The 19,324-nt window shown below is 37.4% G+C and overlaps 1 protein-coding gene across 4 annotated transcripts in view; it reads left to right on the forward strand.

Moving 5' to 3' along the window:
- The window catches only part of LOC108887639 (glypican-6), a 125,936-nt gene that overhangs the window by 39,825 nt on the left and 66,787 nt on the right, over positions 1–19,324 (forward strand). The window lies entirely within an intron of this gene.

Raw genomic sequence — 19,324 nt, forward strand, 5'->3', positions numbered from 1 at the left:
AATACTTCCAACAAATAAATACTAATGGCTGTATAAGGAAAGAGAACTTTTCTAACCATCTCAGTTCATTGTATCCTGTTGAGCGTTCTGCAGACTGGCATCTCAGCATGCACTGAGGTGGGGAAACACCCTTTATCAATATTAAATGTAGATCTTAAATTTCTCTTGGCTTCATGTTTCTGCCTCACAGCATTTATTTCAATACCCAAATATGCACAGTGTCTCATTAAATCTGAAGCAAAGTACGTCCTTGTGCAGGAGCAGAATTGTGTCCATTTCTCACTGTAAAAGTGAGGTGTGAGAATGTGCTCTACTTTTCTCATTCCTAAAACTCTTTAAGCCTCATTAACTACGAAAACAAGCCAACTAGCTGCTGTGAATGGTTTGTAGCATTTGCTTGAGCCAAGAAAAGGCTCACGAAGGGAGACAGAGTCCCCTGTCGGAGCAGGCAATCACTGAGGCAGATGATAATGGGAAAAGTTTCATGTTTTGAGTGGTGTCTCGTGCTGAGTTGTAAGTTTTACAGCACGTGTAGGCAGTGAAAGTATGTGAAAAGTGTATCAGAGTATCTGAGTCAAAGAGTTTCACATTTTTAAATAACAACAATAAAAATCGACAGTGTTTTTAGGTCATTTTAATCTTGATTCTACAAGAACAAGACGACAACAACAAGACAACAAGTCTACAGCCACTCTTATAACAGCTCTGTGAAGCTGTACAATGATGCTTTGAACTAAATACTAATGTCGGCATACTGAGGTGCTAACAATGGCAATCTTTATCAGGCATAACATCTATTCTTTCCACTGTCTTAGTTGAATATGTTAGCTTGTTAACATTTGCTTACACAAAGTGCAGCTGTGGCTGATGGGAATGTCATTAGTTTTGCAGGTATTTGGTAATATTAGCCAAATTCAAATGTTTATCTGATGATGGAGCTTAATTAAAAGTTTAAGGTGCTATATGTAAGTTCTTCGCTGTTGCTACATTACGACCATTAGCATAAACAGCTGCTGACAGAACGGTAGAATACATCCTCTGGGCAGTGCTACTTCTTTGTCCCCTTCTGTTGGGCTGAGGGCAGGCCGATGTTACAGTGCCTCAAGTGTTATTATGAGATAAGATGGGACAGGGCTAACTGGATCGCATGCTAACTGCAGTCTATGAAAATTAAAAGAAATACAAGCAAAACAAGAATTAACGTTGGCATTGCCTTCCACCACTGGAGACAGCTCTTGACGAGTAAAGGAATGAAGTTTACTGCCGAACTCGGAACATTTCTTCCAGGCTGGGAAGTAATCAGCTGGTAATGCTAACATTGACTATGTAGGAATAGCTGTAAGGGTGCTATATATAAGTTATTACAATTCATCCTGAGGGGGACATCAATGTGTGCAACAATTACCAATAGTTGTTGAGACAGTTTGCTCAAAACCAGGAAACATTGTCTGGACACTGCAAATATCTGTACAAAGTTTTGTACTGATACATGTCATGTGGATGCTCTCTGAAAAGTCAGGAGCTCACCAGACTTATCCAGACTCATCCCCTGAGCTCCTCGAATGGCTTGAATTCCATAGCAGCCCATTCAAAGTTTGATGAGATATTTCACTCTGGAACAGAGTTGGTGGACCAACTGACTGACAGAATGACCTTGTCATCCCAAGAGCTGTGCCACAAGTGAAAACTACTTTCACTTTGTACACTTAAGGCCTTTGCAGTTGTTGCTTACATTATCTCTTGAATTCAGCACTTTGCACTTGGCTGGTGACAATGACTCAACTTCTCAAAATTGATAAACAAGAGCTGTTCTCAGGCGATCTCGTACACGCATCCACACATCAAGCTCATAAAACCTATCTCTCTGTCAACCACATTTTTCTTTTAGGGGCTTTTAAAAACATTTCCCCTCACCCCAAAGCAAAAAATAATTCATACTTAAATGTCCATAACAGACAGCAATGAACCTTAGAGAGCAGGCTAACAACTCTTGGTCTGAGCCAAACCAGTGCTCTTTGCCAAAGTGCTTATCCCTCTCTTTCCTCCATGGTGTTAGCAGGCTTACATCATGTTTACAGCCTGCATCCTTGTATAAACAGGGAAACTTTCTTTGTGTGTGATACTAACATGCATAAAATTTCCAAATGGTCCGCTCTCATGGTTTATATTTTCGTCCCTAAATCAGCAGTTCAAGCAAATTCACATTTTGCCTCTCTCTGCCTTACAGCTGTATTGATGCATTTGTGATTCCTGGTGCAGTTATCTGGGGGATTCTGTGAAGAGCCTGGTGAGAAGTCATAAAAATAGTGTTTGGTGGTGTAGGGAATGAGAAATTGGTCTGCATGGATAAGATGTAATGCACAAGAAAAATGAAGCTCACCAAAGGTTAAACAGGCCAAAGAAATGTCATCAAAATGCCACTTAAACATGATTTGGCCTTTTGGATTCTTTCATCGCATCAAACTTTGTGCCAGCACTGTGGCTTGAATATGGGTAAAAATGCAGCACGGTCTTGTGAAAAGGTCGATCAAGATCAGTTTTGAGATAAAACCTGGACTCTAAGATAAATTATAGAAGAATACATTTCACGCATCAGAAAGCATGTTAATTGAAATTAAATTATGAAATTTAAAATAAATAATAGAACACAATGTTCCCAATTGAACAAAATATAGGAATTCAGTTTTTTTCTGTAAAACATTAACATATGCTAAAATGCAAATCATGTCATTCTTTATCAATTCTCCAAGAGATTATGTTTTATGTCTTATTGTCAGTCTGTTAATTAATCAGTAATACACAACATCAGAGGTGCGACTCAAAAGAAGCTCGGCCCTCGCAGCTAGGCAACAGACTGAGAGACACTGAAAGGACATTTTAATTAAATGTTCATACATGGGATTATGCTGTCCACTCTCACTCACAAAATGGGCTTCTGTTTCATTTTCTGCACTTAATTTCATGACTTCCTCAGGGCAGTGATGTTGTAAACACAAGGTTGTAGGTTTGGGGGGGTGGGGGGCAGGGGGACAAAGCAAAAAAGAATGCCATTAAAGGATGCTATTTCTGTATTAGTGATTGGTGCACATTTAAAACAATCTAGCAAATAATATTGATGAAATTATGATGAAATTCGTCATTGCACTTTTCATAATAATGGAAGTTTTCCTTAAAAAGAGTGTTATGTGAAATGCTGCATTATTAATGCACTAACCCTGCTTAAAATCATGACTCCTTTAGAGACCTAATGATAAATGATGTTGTATTTGCATATTTACTGCAAATAGAACAGTGTTTTACTGCCTTATCTTTAGTTTATGTGCAATTTCTTGCAGCTTGATGATGATATTTATTGTGAATAAAACAGATTTACACTGCACATGACGTTAGTGTAGGAAAGTTTTATAAATATTAAACCAACATGGTTAAAGAAAAGTAATATACAGAGGATGATAATTGACCTTGTTTGCAGATCTAGATGCCTGTCAACATTTGTGCTTCCCAAGGTGGATGATGGAGAGAATACCTTGTGTGGGTCACAAGGGACTTTTTTGTTGGAATACTATGGTTTGCCACTGGGGAAAACTGAGGGAACAAGTGTCACTGTTGATGCTAATTCCAACTCTCTAAATACATCAATGATATGGCTATGACAGCCTCCGGTAATAAGAGGGTAACCTCTATGTTGCCCGTGAGGCGTAACCCAGGGCCAGTCACTTGCTCCTGCCCAGAAAGCTTATTACTGTGACAGCTTGGTAAGTGAAGTCAGCCCAGATGAGAATATCAACATTTTGTCTCTTCTCTTACCTGGATATGGGGCTGGACAGAGAAGTCTGTTTGGAGCGATTTTAGTGAGTGCATCAAATTGAGACTATAAAAGTGTGGGAGGACAAAGGTGGCGTTTTGAAAACTGTAGATGCATATCCCGCCCATTTACAGTGGAAAGCATGCTCCTGCAAACAGTTGCCCTATTTTCTGCTAAACATGACTTGTTATAAAAGCTCATACCCCACCAGCTACTAACTTGGTACTGTAGCTCTTACTAACCTCAACTCCACTAATGTTCCCCCATTCAACACCATCCACGCTAATTAGTTTATGCCTGGCAGTCGTCCCTCGCCTGCAGCCAGCTTGGCTATGCCTCACCTTCATTTCCCCTCAGATGCTAGACATAACAGCCACTGAAAGTGGAGGATTTCACCCCTCCATTCTTGAGCCTGAGGCTGATGGAGCCCTATTCATAACAAGTAAGAGGATCAAACTGCAGTGGGTATGGGTGCAGTGCAGTCACTCAGTATGTTGAGAAGGAAAAAGGACAGTGTCTATAAGCCTGTTTTCTCTCAAGTTGGGTAAAATGTCTTGATGCAGTTCAGTTTGGTTGGACAATTTAGAGTGCTGTTAAAAATAGCAACCTATTCTTTTCACCTCTTTCTTGTATCTGAAGTATCCTGATGGGCTTGATTGTTTCAGTAATGGATGTGTGATTATGTGAGGGTGCATTCTTTATTGTGTTAATACAAGCTGGTTCAGTTATGCAGCAGTTTGGAAGGACTGAGGCTTATCAGCCAGGAAACATCCCCCTACTGACTGACTGCATCAAACTGGCTTTAACTTTCTTCAGACTGTTTATATGCTGACTGACGCCGAATCTCAGAGTTCAACAAAAGCTTTTGGGACATAATAATGGTAGACAATTTTAATTGCCTTGACAGTTACCTCTGATAACAGTATGAATTGTCACATCTTTCATAATCTTATCTTAATCTTTGAAGTGTAATGCATTTAGCCGTCACCGATTAATCTCCTCACATTACTAATTTTCATCCTGCTTGTTTTTCAAATATAAGGCAAAACCTGTGCACAACTGGGATGATTTTTTTTAAACTTCTGTTTTACAGGATTACTGTGGCAGAATTATCTTCATGGTTCCTTTGTCATTGTTTTTCTCTGTTTTGGTAAGAAAAGAGATGACAGAAGGAATATGTTAAATATGTTAAATTCTCATGTGCACAAACATGTTATGTTTGCAGTAACTTGCAGTGACCCACCCAATTCAGCTTACTTTATTAGCCTGAAAAATGAGGGACAGTGGAAGAGATGACAGTGCTTCAGCTTTCATTAACTCTAAATCACTTTCCACGCACAGTGCAACAATGCAACAGTGCACAAAGGTAATTAATTTCCTCAAGGACAATTATTTTAGTGCTTTGAGATAATGACAAGAACTCCTCAAAGTTCAGTCTTGGTAGATACTGTAGGTGTTTCTGAAGGAAAATTATCCCCAAAGACTTTATTTCAAGTCAGTATTGTGCCATCTCAGGCAACAAAGTTAATTCAACATGCAACTTATCTTTGTTTGAGAGAACTTACTCTATTCACAGTGAATTACTTTAAATATATTATACTGTGGCAAGAGCAATTAACATAGTTACAGTATATACTGACACACTTAGTGAAGGACCAGTGCATGGGGACTTTAGACCTACTTTTCACAATAGAAATATCTTCATATAGTGCATCAGAACATATGTGTTGCTGAATGCTTGATTAGTATTTGCATATCCTGTTGTTATATATTCAAGCAGACTTCCTTTGTCATTGTACAGTACATTGATAATTTGAAAATAGCCATTATAATTATTATCTTTAGGCTTACTCTGAATGTTATTATTTACTGCCCATTAGCCTTTTCAGCACAGCCTTAAGGGAATGCCACCTGACATTTCACTGCCAAGGTTGTATGAGCATGTGACAAAGAAACAGTTTATATTTTTGTGAGGTTTTAAGTGGAATGAACCATTGAGCAAGTCTGAAAGTTGAGATTCAAACATGCCAGATAGAATTGATTAAAATACCTCTCACAGCTTTGTCTTCAAACGTCCATTTATTTTTAAGAGTAAATGTTGCGAAACAACCTGGTAGAGTCTTGTCTTGTTTATGATAAATTAGGTGCAGAAAATGTGAAGCACAGTGAATGACACACGGCCACACAAGACAGAGTGATTATGGTTGTTGTTGTTGTTGTTGAGGACAAAGGCACACATCTCACCTGCAGTGCAGGTGGGAGTGGGTTGAGATTAGGAACAATACTTTATCAGTGGGTGTGTTAGGGTCTAACATCTGTCCATCAGATGAGTTCTTCTCTTTGCCATTAAAAAGCAGAGCTCTACCCGACATGGTGCCGTCACTTTTGCAATGGAGAGTGGAGTTAAGACTGGATTCTCCCAAGAGAAAACAGATGTCCTTGTCTGGGAGTTGGGAGATGCAAATATATGGCACCTCAAATTTGCCTCCAAGGGTAGACAATGTCCCATTTTAACTTCACTTTTTTCTGATGATACTGAAATCCCTGTCATCATGTTTTCCATGGATTGCAAAGTAAGTGAATGTCCTCACCAGAAAAGCAACAGCACTGGTCTTTTTTTAATGCTTGAAATGGCAACTTTCCATTTGCAACAACAAGCAACACAACAACAAGCAATAAGGAGGTCAAGATGGATGGTTGGTCTAACTTTGTTTTTCTCAAATCTTAACAGTATAGGGTTTTTTTTTGCCTAAATTTAACCAAACATTAACCATGTTTTTAGAAGGTACTAACAAATACTTCACATCTCCTGTGGTTTACAATGAAAGGCCCATGTAGCATGCACTCTTCTGCTTCCACCCTTGTCACACAGGCTGCTGAAGGGCGGTGGGAGTGATGAATGTGGCTAGAAGAGCTTGTGAGACTTGTTGGTTTTGACACAGATCAGGGAAAAAAGATCCAAACTAGCAGACTGTTGGCTACCCTGGTCACAGCCATCCAAACCACTTACATTCATCATTCTGTGTGTCGTCTTCTCTGTGTGTGCTTGTTAATAACGCCCATTTTCTGGCCAATATTTTTACTGCTTTGTTGGTTTTACTGGTCTCCTCTTTTTGATGATGTTGTCAGAAGATGTCGATGTTCTGGCTCTCGGATTGGATTAGACAATTTGTTAGCAGACCTTCATCGATGCTGCAGTCACACAGCCCAAAGGAGTACACACAAGCCATTAAAACGTGATGACAGCATTAGAGGTTACAAAGTTTAATACAACTGTCAAGAGTTCCTCTTTAAAGACGTATTTAGGATGGCATTTCACATCAAGTTGGTCAGCTCTGTAAGGGTTAATACATCATCTTGGCTCACACACAGACAATAATAAATATTGTTTTCATCATATTTGATACCACTGGATAACAACTGTATGTGATGGTGGTAATAAGTAAAAGAGAAGATTGTCAGCTTTCATTGTAGCTTAATGAAAGATCAGCCTGAAAGACTACTTCCTCCTCTGTTCTCTCCCTCTTATTTCATTATTACGTGTGAGCCATGCCTTTTGGCTTCAGTCCTCTCATATAATTTACCACCATCCTTTATTTAAAAGGCAACTCCCTCCTGGTTCACGCCATCATTCAGCAAGTCTTAAACTATCATAGCCCTGTCTTATCCACACTGGAGGCAATCACAAATCACTGCTCTCTTTAAATGATTTAGTTGTTCTTTTATCATCCTGCCTGCTGCTGCCTCGTGTGCTGGTGCCAGCATCACACCATAGGTTTGAGCAGGAGCCTACAATTTTTGACCCAGCTTAATAATTCCTGAAGGTGAAGTTTGAATGATGGGACAGATGTTTACTTAAGTTTAAAAAAAATACCTGTGTAATACTGCAAAAATACTCAACTACAAAGTTATAAAGTTTTACTTAAATAGAACTACAGAACTATTATTGGAAATCTGTACATAAAGTATAAAAGTAAAAGAGTTCCCTATACAAACTGTCTCTGTCAGTGTTACATTATATCATACTGTTGGATTATTATTATTGACGCAGTTATATGTAGGTGGAATTTTAATTTTGTATCTTGATTTTATTCATTTTATATACTGTTTGGTACTTCACTTTGCTGTAAAACAATGCATCAGTACAGCTATTAAATACAGACATGCATGTTTTTTCTTTTCATTTGGCCCATCCCAGACAGAATTACAAGACAACCCCATTTTACAAAACATGGGTAGTAGGTTGTAATGCTTCTGACTGAACAAGGTGTTTATATCTATAATTATTTCATAGTCATTAATTATCCCCAGATGGAGCCTATTTTAAAATGAAGTTTATCAACGGTACTTAATCTGTAACTAGTCTAGAATATTTGACTTCTATTGAAATGAATCTCAAATTCAGTAAACCTGAGCAAGGAGCAGAATGTAATGCAGGATGAATCCTGCACTGGTGTTGACTGTGTCACTGGAATGACCAATCACTGCCTGCCTTCAGGAAGCCTGTCTAACATACAGTACTCGTTATTTTTGTCATGTAGCTTCTCTGCATCTCTCACAACAACATGCAGATAGAGTAAAATAAACAGGGTCTTATTAATGTATATCTGTGATTTGTCCTATCGCTGAGACATACAGTATTTCTTCCTCCACTGTGAGGGTATTACAGTTGCATGGTGTGATATAAATTCCAAGTACAAAGCATCAGCAGTTCTTCATGTGAGAAATGACAACGTGTGTGTGACTCTATAATGATTATGCTAGAGTGTGAATCTTTATGTGTTCTGCTCTTGGGAATATGTGAACCAATTTAATTTTTAAAGAGTGTCTTCAAAGAGGAATAATGAATCATTATCCTTGATTTTTTTTTTTTCTCAGGTAAATGAGATTACTTACCTATTGTAGCACATCTTGTTTTGCTTTGAATTCATTCCTCTGAACCTTTAAGCATCACAGCTTTGAACTGGTGATTTCTCCCCTATGGATTCTGCACTTTTATTTTTTTGTTTTTTTACTATATGATGGCAGTGGGCAGTTACATGTAGCAACCACTCGTACATTTAGTCATAATAGCAGTTCACGATGCTTGCGTTCTCTTCAGTCAGAGGCATTGCCGTCTTTATTTTTACTGATGCATTTGTCAGAAATGGGCACGTGACAACTTTCCTTCATTACAGTTTATTGGATACAAATTATCTCCCAACCAACTAACAAATCTGCAGAAGAAACTGGCATGAATATCCACTCATCCTTTATTTACAGAGCCAGATGGTACGTTTGGACACCATCAAGCATCTTTTAATACAACAGATGCTAAATTGTGAAATTTCTCTGTTTTGGCTAGCTGGCTGTGTGCCATTATGTCTAAAAGCCCATTATCCAAGGCAAATTTGTGACCCCCTCTCTGCTGTTATCAGAGAGCATCAAGTACAGCCAAAGTTATTTCTTTGAGAACAGAGAACAGGCTCCTTCTCAATTCAGTCTGTCAGCTCTCTGCATAAAAGTCCTCTACACTCAACCTTTCTCCCAGAGATTTCAGCAGAGATTCACTTAGCTGTCAGAAAACAATTGCTCTTTGTAAAAGGCAGTGGCTGGTGCAACTTTAATTTTAAAGATGTTTTAAATGAGCTGCCACGGCGTGATTGATGGGCTGTGAGAAACTTCCCTCCTGTTCTTCTATATCCTATAACAGAGGGCTTTAATTACAAGCCCCTTGTATTGATGCTGTCAGCTCCAGTGTGATATGCATCATGTATGTGGGGAAAATGGATTCTACCACCTGGTCGCCAGCTCCGTGCAGTATCATTGCACACAATGTCATCAGTTGAAAATGCATTGTCATCAAAGTGGAGTGATATTGCCTGGGGATTGAGGCCTTTGGTATTCATGTATTCACTCATCTGTTTACTCTCACTCATGGTTTAAAGTGAATTTGATTATGATTGATGCACAATAATGCATGAACTGACCTACCATTTAATCAATATCTACTCTATGTATGTCTATTTTTCATGCCAATAATTAATTTAAAATCCCTGTGCATCCCAAGAAAGAAATATTGAAGCAGGAGTAAAGTAAATTTGGAAAGCCTTCAAATGTCAGAGTTGAGTAGCTTTTTATCCTTAAACTTAAACAGTTTTGAAATGCCAAAAAAGGCACTGCCTGAATACAGTAAAAGTAGTAACTTAGCTTTAAATCTGGTCATTCCCTGCCAGAATATTTTACTCTACCAGATGTAAACAACATCTAAATTCTCAATTGTGAATTCTCTCACTATATATATATATATACCTTTGAACATTGTGATATTGTATTGATGTTGATAAATCAAAGGCTTATGGGAAATCTGGAGGTCACAATGTGAGAAAAGATTTACCAGTTCTTAATAGAGATAGGTGATGTGACTGTGTATGGACCTTTATGTCACATTAGCCACATAATTCAGTTCAGAAACTGTTCATGGATCAAATAGATTTGGTGGTGTGGTAAAGTATTTATTATCATTGATTTGCAAAGGTTACTACAGTTTAGTTTAATACAGTCAGATTTAGAGGTAAGGATGGCCATTGATGTATAAATGATTTAGAGAAAACTCTGCCAGTTGACAGGTTCCTACTGTATTTCATGGTATGTGCTATACTGAAATATCTTTTTATTTCAATGTAATGACACATGAACTGTGAGCTAACCAGTGTTACACGACTTTGGTTACCATTTACCTTGTGAGATGGATGTTTAAATGTACTCCGATGCTTTTACCTTGGGCAGCAGGTTTTAGCTGCAAGCAGACTTTAGAGGCACACATTACCTAAAATGTTCATGTTAGTGGCTTGTAGTTGATTTCTAACGTGGTCCAGTAGTAATCTGATTTCTGACTGTAATTTCCACTTAAATCAGTAAAGCAAACTGTATGAGTACTTTTTGTCTGAAATTAGTTCAAAGTAGCCATTTCTTGTGGATGCTATTTTTGTGCTCGCTTATTCTGTTATTAGGTACTTTTTAATTTTCAAAAACTGAAGTCCCGAATGATTTGTGCTCAGGGGGTTAGTGAGACTCTGAGGAAAATCATTTTCCCTCCTCTCAGCCCACAGCCTGACCTGGTTTGTTCCCTCGTGTCCATCGGCTAGTGAACAGTTTCAGTGCTTGGTGTGATGTCACTGTTTTCCGCCTGGAACAACGCCAGAGACTGAAACATGCCCAGGATCAGCTTGGTAGAGCACAGTAGTCTTTTCTCCTGTGGCCTTTAACTCAGCATCACTGTTTTGCACTTTACTGGAGAGTCACAATAACTTTTTGCTCGGTTCTCTGAAAGGATATAGTGTGATTTTACTGCCTCTGTGATCTCCTGTCACAGGTTGTTCTTTTGTGAGGCAGTAACAGAGAGCTGAAGTCGTGATGTTATGTCCAGGCTAACCTCTACTCCACTAGCTTCAGTAACTCATTGTATTTTCTCATTTAGCATTTCTTTCATCATGATCATCATTTCGTCATGAAAAAATTAAGCATTTTATTGTGGATTACTTTCTATATTCTAAGACAAATTGTCATTCACTGCAGCAGTTGCCATAAGAAATTTAGGCTTAGATGATTTTAACAAAGTTAAATAACATTTACTTTGTGAACACAGAAAAAACTAGCTATAACTAAGGCTGTATTTTTGTTATTAATGTAGTTAAAATGTTTGTGGTCTCACTTTGGCTCTCTGTGCCTCTGCCACTGCTCAAGATAGGTGGATTTTAGACACCTACTGATGCCTTAGAATTTTTATTTGCTTGAAACTCTTGTTTGTTTCTTTCATCCGTGTCACAATGATCCTCTTTATTATTAATGTGGGTGTTCTCCACTGACTAATATGACATTTCTCATCTGGTGTCATTAGGATATGTTAATTCATGATAATTAAGGTCTTATTATCATGCTTTCCATTAATGAATGATTGGAATTCATCAACATCAACATGGATATGATTGAAAACAGATGTTTCTGAATGTTTAATGAATTGGCCACAAGTATTTAGGCGGGGGTGTCTCGTGCAGAAAATTATAAGCAAACACAGTGAGAAGCTACAAAACAAACTAGAATGGAATATAAATTGAAATATTGACACAAGTTGTACAGTAGTTGTGTCATACAATTACAATTTGTAATGTGTGGTTAGGAATAAAGTGCATGCAGTGAAGCAAGCAAGTCATTTTGTTTTGTATTAATGTCTCGAAGCTATTCTGCCCATTTAAAAGTCATTTTACATTAGGAGGCTTTTCTCCCTTTAGCGATATTGCTGTTGTTTTTACTTGTGTTTTAAAATTTTAAGTTTTTAATCCCAAAAAGAAACCAGAAAATGTAACCCTAGAGAAATTTGAGTTATGTTTTTTCAGAAATGCTACAATAGTCTCTGTGTCGTATACAGTACTGATAATGTTGATCGTTGCTTGGTTTGCCCCTGATACCTACGTAATTATCCACAAATAGAGGGGAAAACAGAACCAAAACATGTTTAAGGATTGTTTGTCCGCTCTTGCAGTTTGTTCAGGGTAACAAACAGAACCCAGTATTATCATAATTGGCCGAAGACACAAATACACACACACACATACACACACGCATATTCAGCTGTATCTACTGCAGGTAATGAATATTGGAGAGAACTAAACAAAACAAACCATGCAGTCATTTCAAGTATCTGTTGAGATATAGAGAAGTGTTGGCTTTAAATTGTGAATAACAATGAGATGGAAATGGAGAGTCTTTTTCCTGCTCACCATATGTACACAGCACGCATAGTGTGAACATGTACTGGAGGTCATGGATGTAGGAATTACATAATAAATGTGCCTGCTTTAAATATGTTGTACATGGAGGCCATTCACTGGAGTCAAAGTGAAACTGGGAATTTCAACTTTCACTTTTTTCTATATTGTATATAGAATTTTGATCAACAATCAAGTAAGCTAACTGCTAACAATAGACTAAATGCATTGTTTGATAGTTACCACTATAAGAAAAATATACATTTATTCAGGATGGTTATTTTGAATTGTTTCGTTTTGCGGTGCACATATATATATGTATATGTATATATATGATTTTGAGGATGTTGTCACATTATCCAGTGTTAAAATAGAATTACACTGTTCGTGTTCGGCTCAAGTACAGTACCACACTGAACATAACTGTAGATGAAATGTGACACCTTTGACTTCAACCCGCAATATGGCACACTAACTACATGTCTGTAAGAGGATCTGGATCACAGGGGCTGACAAGGTCAGAGATGTGGTTAGGTGCTAGTCCAGCACAATATACTGGTCAGCCTTGAAGGTGACCAGAAAATTCTCTGTATCCATGGTGGTGACACATCTGATGAGAGAGACTAAAGTATTTTTTCTGCATTAGATAGCAGCAATTTTTAAATCATCTGATTAAACAAGGCCAAAGGCCAGCTTTGGTTTGGACCTCCCTGTCTCTCTCATTGCTACCTTTTGAGCCATGCCACTACCGAGTTTCCCTGTCGCATTTTCCTTCTTGGTTATATTTTTCATGGGGACTGCACTTGCTCTGCCTTTGTGTTTACGGTTTAAGTGGACACCACAAGAAACAGCAGCCGTCACTGCAATTTGAAACTGACTTTTCCCTCAGTCCCTAAGTACTCTAGTGATGAGAAGCATTTTAGATGGACACTCAACACTGTTGACTTGCAGCTGAAGTGGCCATCACAAAAACTTGCCCCATTTCCCAGTTAAAAATGAAACACCTTTGAGAAGAATCGGTGCTGCTGTCAACAAGCTGTAGAACATAGAGTTCTGGTCAATATCAAATATAAAATTGGATATATGACAAGAGTCCTCCAAATGTAGTAATGCAATCAATTACATATATATAAGGTTACATAGTGTGAGTGTTGATATGTTTGCTGGAGTTCAGTAAAAAAAAAAATTTTTATGTTTTTTTTTTTTTTTTTTTTGGGGGGGGGGATCGCTATTCTTTCTTTTCTATATAGGGAAAGGTCAGTCATTGAATATCCTCTGGCCAGTGGACAGACAGTGTGGCTCTCAGACTCTGTTCAAAATACATTACATTACCAGGCTAAAAGATGCAAAATGTAATAATATCCATGCTAAGCTTTGTACAATTCTACCCTCTGGTCATTCAAGGCCTGCTGGACCATTAATTGAAATTTAGTTTTAATTAATCATACTAAGAATTGGAGATTTCATTGTATGAGCCAGTAAAAAATTAGCAACTGAGTTTTCAAAGTGCGAAGTAAAATTAATGGGTGAGTGCAGGTTTTTTTCTGTGGATAAAGTGTTATTATCAGAGCAACAGAAAGGTCACCTTTATTAATCATAATAATTATTTACAGTAATTAGGCCAGATATCAAAGGAGCACTTTGTGCTGCTCTCAGAGAAAATTGATTCTTCACGCTCAGAATTACTTCAAGGGTGCTAATACATTGTATATTTTGTATGCAATATGAAAATTACAAAGTCCAACCTCAATTAGAACTGGCACTAATATGGTTGTTCACTTTACCACAGTTTTTATATTAATTTTAAAGCTTTTTATTCATTTTGTTTTCCACTAGGAAAAAATCCTAAGGGCAATAAAATGATAAATAATAATGGTGATCATTACAGTTTTATTTAACAAACTGTTTTGTACATTCGACAGAACAAACTCTCATAGCCTCAAGACCCTCAAGAACTTTAAGATACTGTTTGTTACATACATAAGCTATTACATAAAAATGTACGTAACAATAGGAAAGGTTATTAATAAGTAAACTTTAAGAAACTCTATAAAAGAGAGAACAAACTCTCATAGCCTCAAGACCTTCAGAAGGTTGTTCAATATTTTAAAGAATCTTTTAGAAATACTGTACATTCACAGAGCTTGTTTTTTTTCTTTATCAAATTCTAACTTTTTTACAAAACTATAGAGAATTTCAGAACTTGGTCTTCCAGGAGACAAACATACACTCAGTCAAGGACCAGTGTGACCAATGTGAATGTGATTAATTGTACTGGCTGTTTGTGTCTGTCCAGGTATACAGTGTATACAGAAATTGTGTCTACTAAAAAATTGCAATTTCCAGAGTCACAAATGGCACTTTTCCCTCTTACACCTCCACAAACTGGGGTGAACAAATGGAAACAATTTAAGTCTTTGAGCAAATTTCATTTAAGTTATAAGGAAACACTCATGACTGTGGTGAAAGACAGATCTTTTCTATGGTTTGTCAAATGGGGTTTCTGTTTTTATGCATAATTAATTTTTTCCCTATTTAAAGATGAGTTTGTTGGTACTGTAAAAATATCGGTTCTGTAAAAAAGTGCTGTATTTTTAACTAAAAAGTAGTTCAATAAGCGGACAAAGAAACTTTTGAGAAACCCTTTCCTGTGTGTTTCAATTTTAGTTTAGCTCTGAAATGGAAGTCCTCCCAAGTATGCTGGCTTGTATTTTTCAGTTTTCTTGCTACATCCATATAGTCTTTTCCAACTAATTTTGGTAACCTTCATTACTCAAGAGATTTGGATTGTGGGATGATTCCTAAATGTATTGTGTCCGTAAGCATACACCCATGTATTGACATGTTTCCAAGTATTAAGACCCTAAAGGCTGGATAGCTGAATGTTATCCAAGGTCAATAACTCTCAATGATAATTCCCTGGCCAAATATGTGCTTTGGCCAGTGGAGAGCAATTCACTCTTCATGAGTTGGCAAGTTGTAGCTGCTATCTGAAACCCTCAGTACAGACTGTTTTCCAGGTAACAGGCCTTGAAATCACATAAAACCTGATGGTTACACAAGAGAAGGGTGGTGAATTATTTCAGTGTACTTGCTCATTAGGTCAAGAACTCTTGGGTTAGATTATATTACGTAACGTAAAACTCTGGTCAGATGCTTAAACTGATTTTTTTTACTTATAATTACGTTTATCTGAAAATATGTCATAAGTACATTTTTAGTTTACTTGCTTCTGTAATAGACTTGTTTGAGAAGAGAAAGAAAAGAGGAAAAAGAAAAGTGTAAACTCGTACATTGCGAAGATCCGTCATGATGCTGTATGGATGCAAAATACTGGCTCTCAGTGTGTTTCAGGTTTTTTTTAGCACAACAGTTTTCAGTCAATGAAGGCCTGAGTAGCAGAGTCACCACTGAAGTCAGTCATTTAACCTCATTTTGATTGGGAATCAATAACCACAGTCCAACAACATGTGTGCATGCAGTATAATCACAGAAAGCCTGAATGTCATTATCTGGTGTTAGTCAGGAACTGCCTGGAAGAAAATATCATCAAAGCCATTTATGTAGTCCAGATTGACAGGTTAATTTATTGGATTATGTTGTCTAATTATTATCTGTTAGCAGTCTTTTATAGTAGGCTATCTTGACTTAACTTCACACTACTGCAGAGAGTAGTTTGTGATCTGTTCATAATGATATCTTATGTTATTGCCTGTGACTCTGTTAGCCTGTTTAAAATACAAGTCATTCTGCAAGTTCAGGATTTTGGTCTAAACTTGTGGAACCAAGTGTAGAGGAGAATGTGACTGTATGAGATGAGAACGGACCTGTTCCAAATATTCAGTTATGTTGTTGAATTTGAAGTATGAGTCAATCAACACACAACTAATTTACATACTGTTGTTTACGCCATTGTATTAACCATGTCTATTACCCATCTTGAGAGCACTTTAAATGGTAACACAGATACAATATTGCATGTGCAATACACAGGGGCTTACATGCCCTCGATTCAGGTCTAATTGAAAAAAAGGGAATGAAAAAGGGCCTACAGGCTCTTAATATTTAAACAAATGTTGGTGTAATGGCAGGTCATTCAGCTGCAAAGAAACTAGAATGAGTGACTAGGGATTGGTCTCGTACCTGTTTTATGTGTTTGTGCTGGGCCACTTGAATAGAAAGAAAAGAGGTTTGGCTAAACAAGCTGCAAAACATGTGAGGAATACAAAGTGAGTCACAGGAAGCCTAGAGCACAGTCAAACATCCAATGTGGCTCCTACTAGTCAAATAAGTGGTGGGCAAGCAAACCCCTGGTAACATTAGCATATATAGAGCCTGAGGATATGTAGATATACTATCATACAGTAAGTGTTTCCTGCAAGGGTCCAGGATTTAAGTCTCAGTGATGTCAAACTATTCAGAGTTTGACTCTCCAACCTGCTGCAGTATGAGTGTTTCTATTCTTCCACTTAACATAGTCAGTAGTTCATTTAAACATTGCCTTTTCCTGTCAAAGTTCTATGAAGCAGTTTACAGCCAAAATGACTCTTATGATTTGGTAACACTGAATGAGGCTCACAGTCAGGAATAAGTGTAATGTATGAGATGTGATAGTTGTCTGAATTATCTATATATCTATTAATTTAGATATAGATATAGAGGTTTACAAGCATGACAGGGTTTTTCTTAATATGGTACAATTAAGAATAATTTTATAATTTCTAATTTGTCAATATAAAAGGATGTTAAAATAAAATGAAAAATAATTTAACTACTTAATCTTGTTGTTGTTAATCATGAATTAACTTGTATTTTGCATCGTATCATAAATGTACCTCAGTAGCCCGCAAGGTTTAGTATTCCAGATGATCTTAACTCCAAGTAAATCAAAATGAAATAGGAAATAAAATAGTTTTCAGAATGTTAATCTTCACATTTTTGCAATCTGAGATCCAAGTGTTTTCTTCTTTTATGTTTCATATTTTTCATGATTTTCAAACATGTCCGATATTTGTTTCCCTTGATTAGATACAGTACAGCTCTGCCTCATCATAAACAAAACAGGCTACATGTGAGCTGATTCATCGTGCCTTATGGTTTAGTCACATAATCACAGAAGGGAAATGTATTATTAGAACAAGATAGGGCCACCATGTAGGGGTGTCACTGCTATCATTAACAATACAAAGAACAGCCAGCCAGAATAACCAACCAGGAGAAGAGCCCCCCCAACGGTTTATTAGAAACCATGACATGTGAAATGTCTGCAGCATGTTTATTTACAAAGACGGGTGGAGGAATATTTGACATTTGTGCATGGAGAGATGTGTTATGATCTTCCCAACATTTACACCTGTGCACTCAGGAACATGGGATCCTATTAGCTAGGCTTCAGTGAGACTCCCCAGCTAATGCTGCTTTTTCCCTCTCTGACTTTCTCTTTGTTGGCTGAGTTAATGCTCAAGAGATCAGGTGCTCACATGGAAGAGAGCCACTTGGGCAGATGACAAAGAAACAATGATATAATTGCTGTGAATGTTTGAATTATATTTTTGCACTTGTGCATTTTGATGTCTGTGTTTGAAGTAATTTACAATGCAAAACAGAAACTAAAGTTAAAAAGAGGTGTATATTTAATTTACATATTTACATACAGTCATGCCCCCCACATTATTGTGTTCTCCAGGAAGTTTGAACTTTTCCAACTGACAGTGTTGAGACTGTAAATATGGTGTATTGTATGGTGTGCTGAAGTCACAAGACTATTCGTTGATGTGAATCGTCACAATCTGGTAATTTGCCGTCACAACATCTGGATACAAGGAAGATGGATTACACTAGTTAGATCCCCTGATCCTTCGTATAATGTGGGACAAACACAGCACTGAGTGTGCAGGTGCTGCAGTCTGTCCTATGCAGTCTTGAACACTTAAGTGCACAATAATGTGACAGTAGGTAGTAAGCAAATGTACGTGGTTAAAAATACCAACACATAAACTTCACCTAAACTTGATGAGCACTTTTTCTAATACTGCCTCGATGCCCCTTGTGGTCTATAAGCTGAGGAGTGACATTAATCAACAGATAAAAAATAATAAAATCGTTCATGACATGTTGGATCATTATTCATGCCCAGACACTACAAAGTTATGACAGAATCCTCACAGCTGGTTATCTCATATTAACAAGCTGTTCCTTTTGACGTGACTGAAAAGAATAATATCATATCTGACAGAGTCAACATAAATCTTAAATATCACATCTTTTTATGAAAGATTTTGAGAAATACTTACTAATCTAAGCTCCTGACTGTGTTTAACTGTCATCTAATTGTCACTGTGGTATTCTATGGTTAATTTTACTTCTATTTGATCCAAGAAATTATCTGAATTTGACTCAGCCATGTACAGTATTTGTGTCTGCATGAGTGATGTGATGTAAGCTCTGGTAAACTCCCACATGCTTGTGGTCTTAACAGGCCCTTGAGTTGTGCATCACATGAGTAGGAACTTGAGAGATCAGATATACCGCAAGTGTGGGTATTGGGACTGACCTAACATGGATGGAAAGTAACATCCAGTGGGAATCACTGCAAATGTTAGCAAGCTAGGCTTACTTCCATTAGTACAAAGCCATTGGCCTAGCTTGTTAGCTAGTGGACGACAGAAGATGACAGCGCATTTCCTGGTAATCCAGCTCTCAAATATCAACCATTACCATGGGGAAAGGCCCATCCTGAGGCTTAGATAACTTTTCCACAAATTAGTCAAAA

Source organism: Lates calcarifer, linkage group LG2, assembly GCF_001640805.2.
Source record: "Lates calcarifer isolate ASB-BC8 linkage group LG2, TLL_Latcal_v3, whole genome shotgun sequence".
Taxonomy (NCBI): Eukaryota; Metazoa; Chordata; class Actinopteri; family Centropomidae; genus Lates; species Lates calcarifer.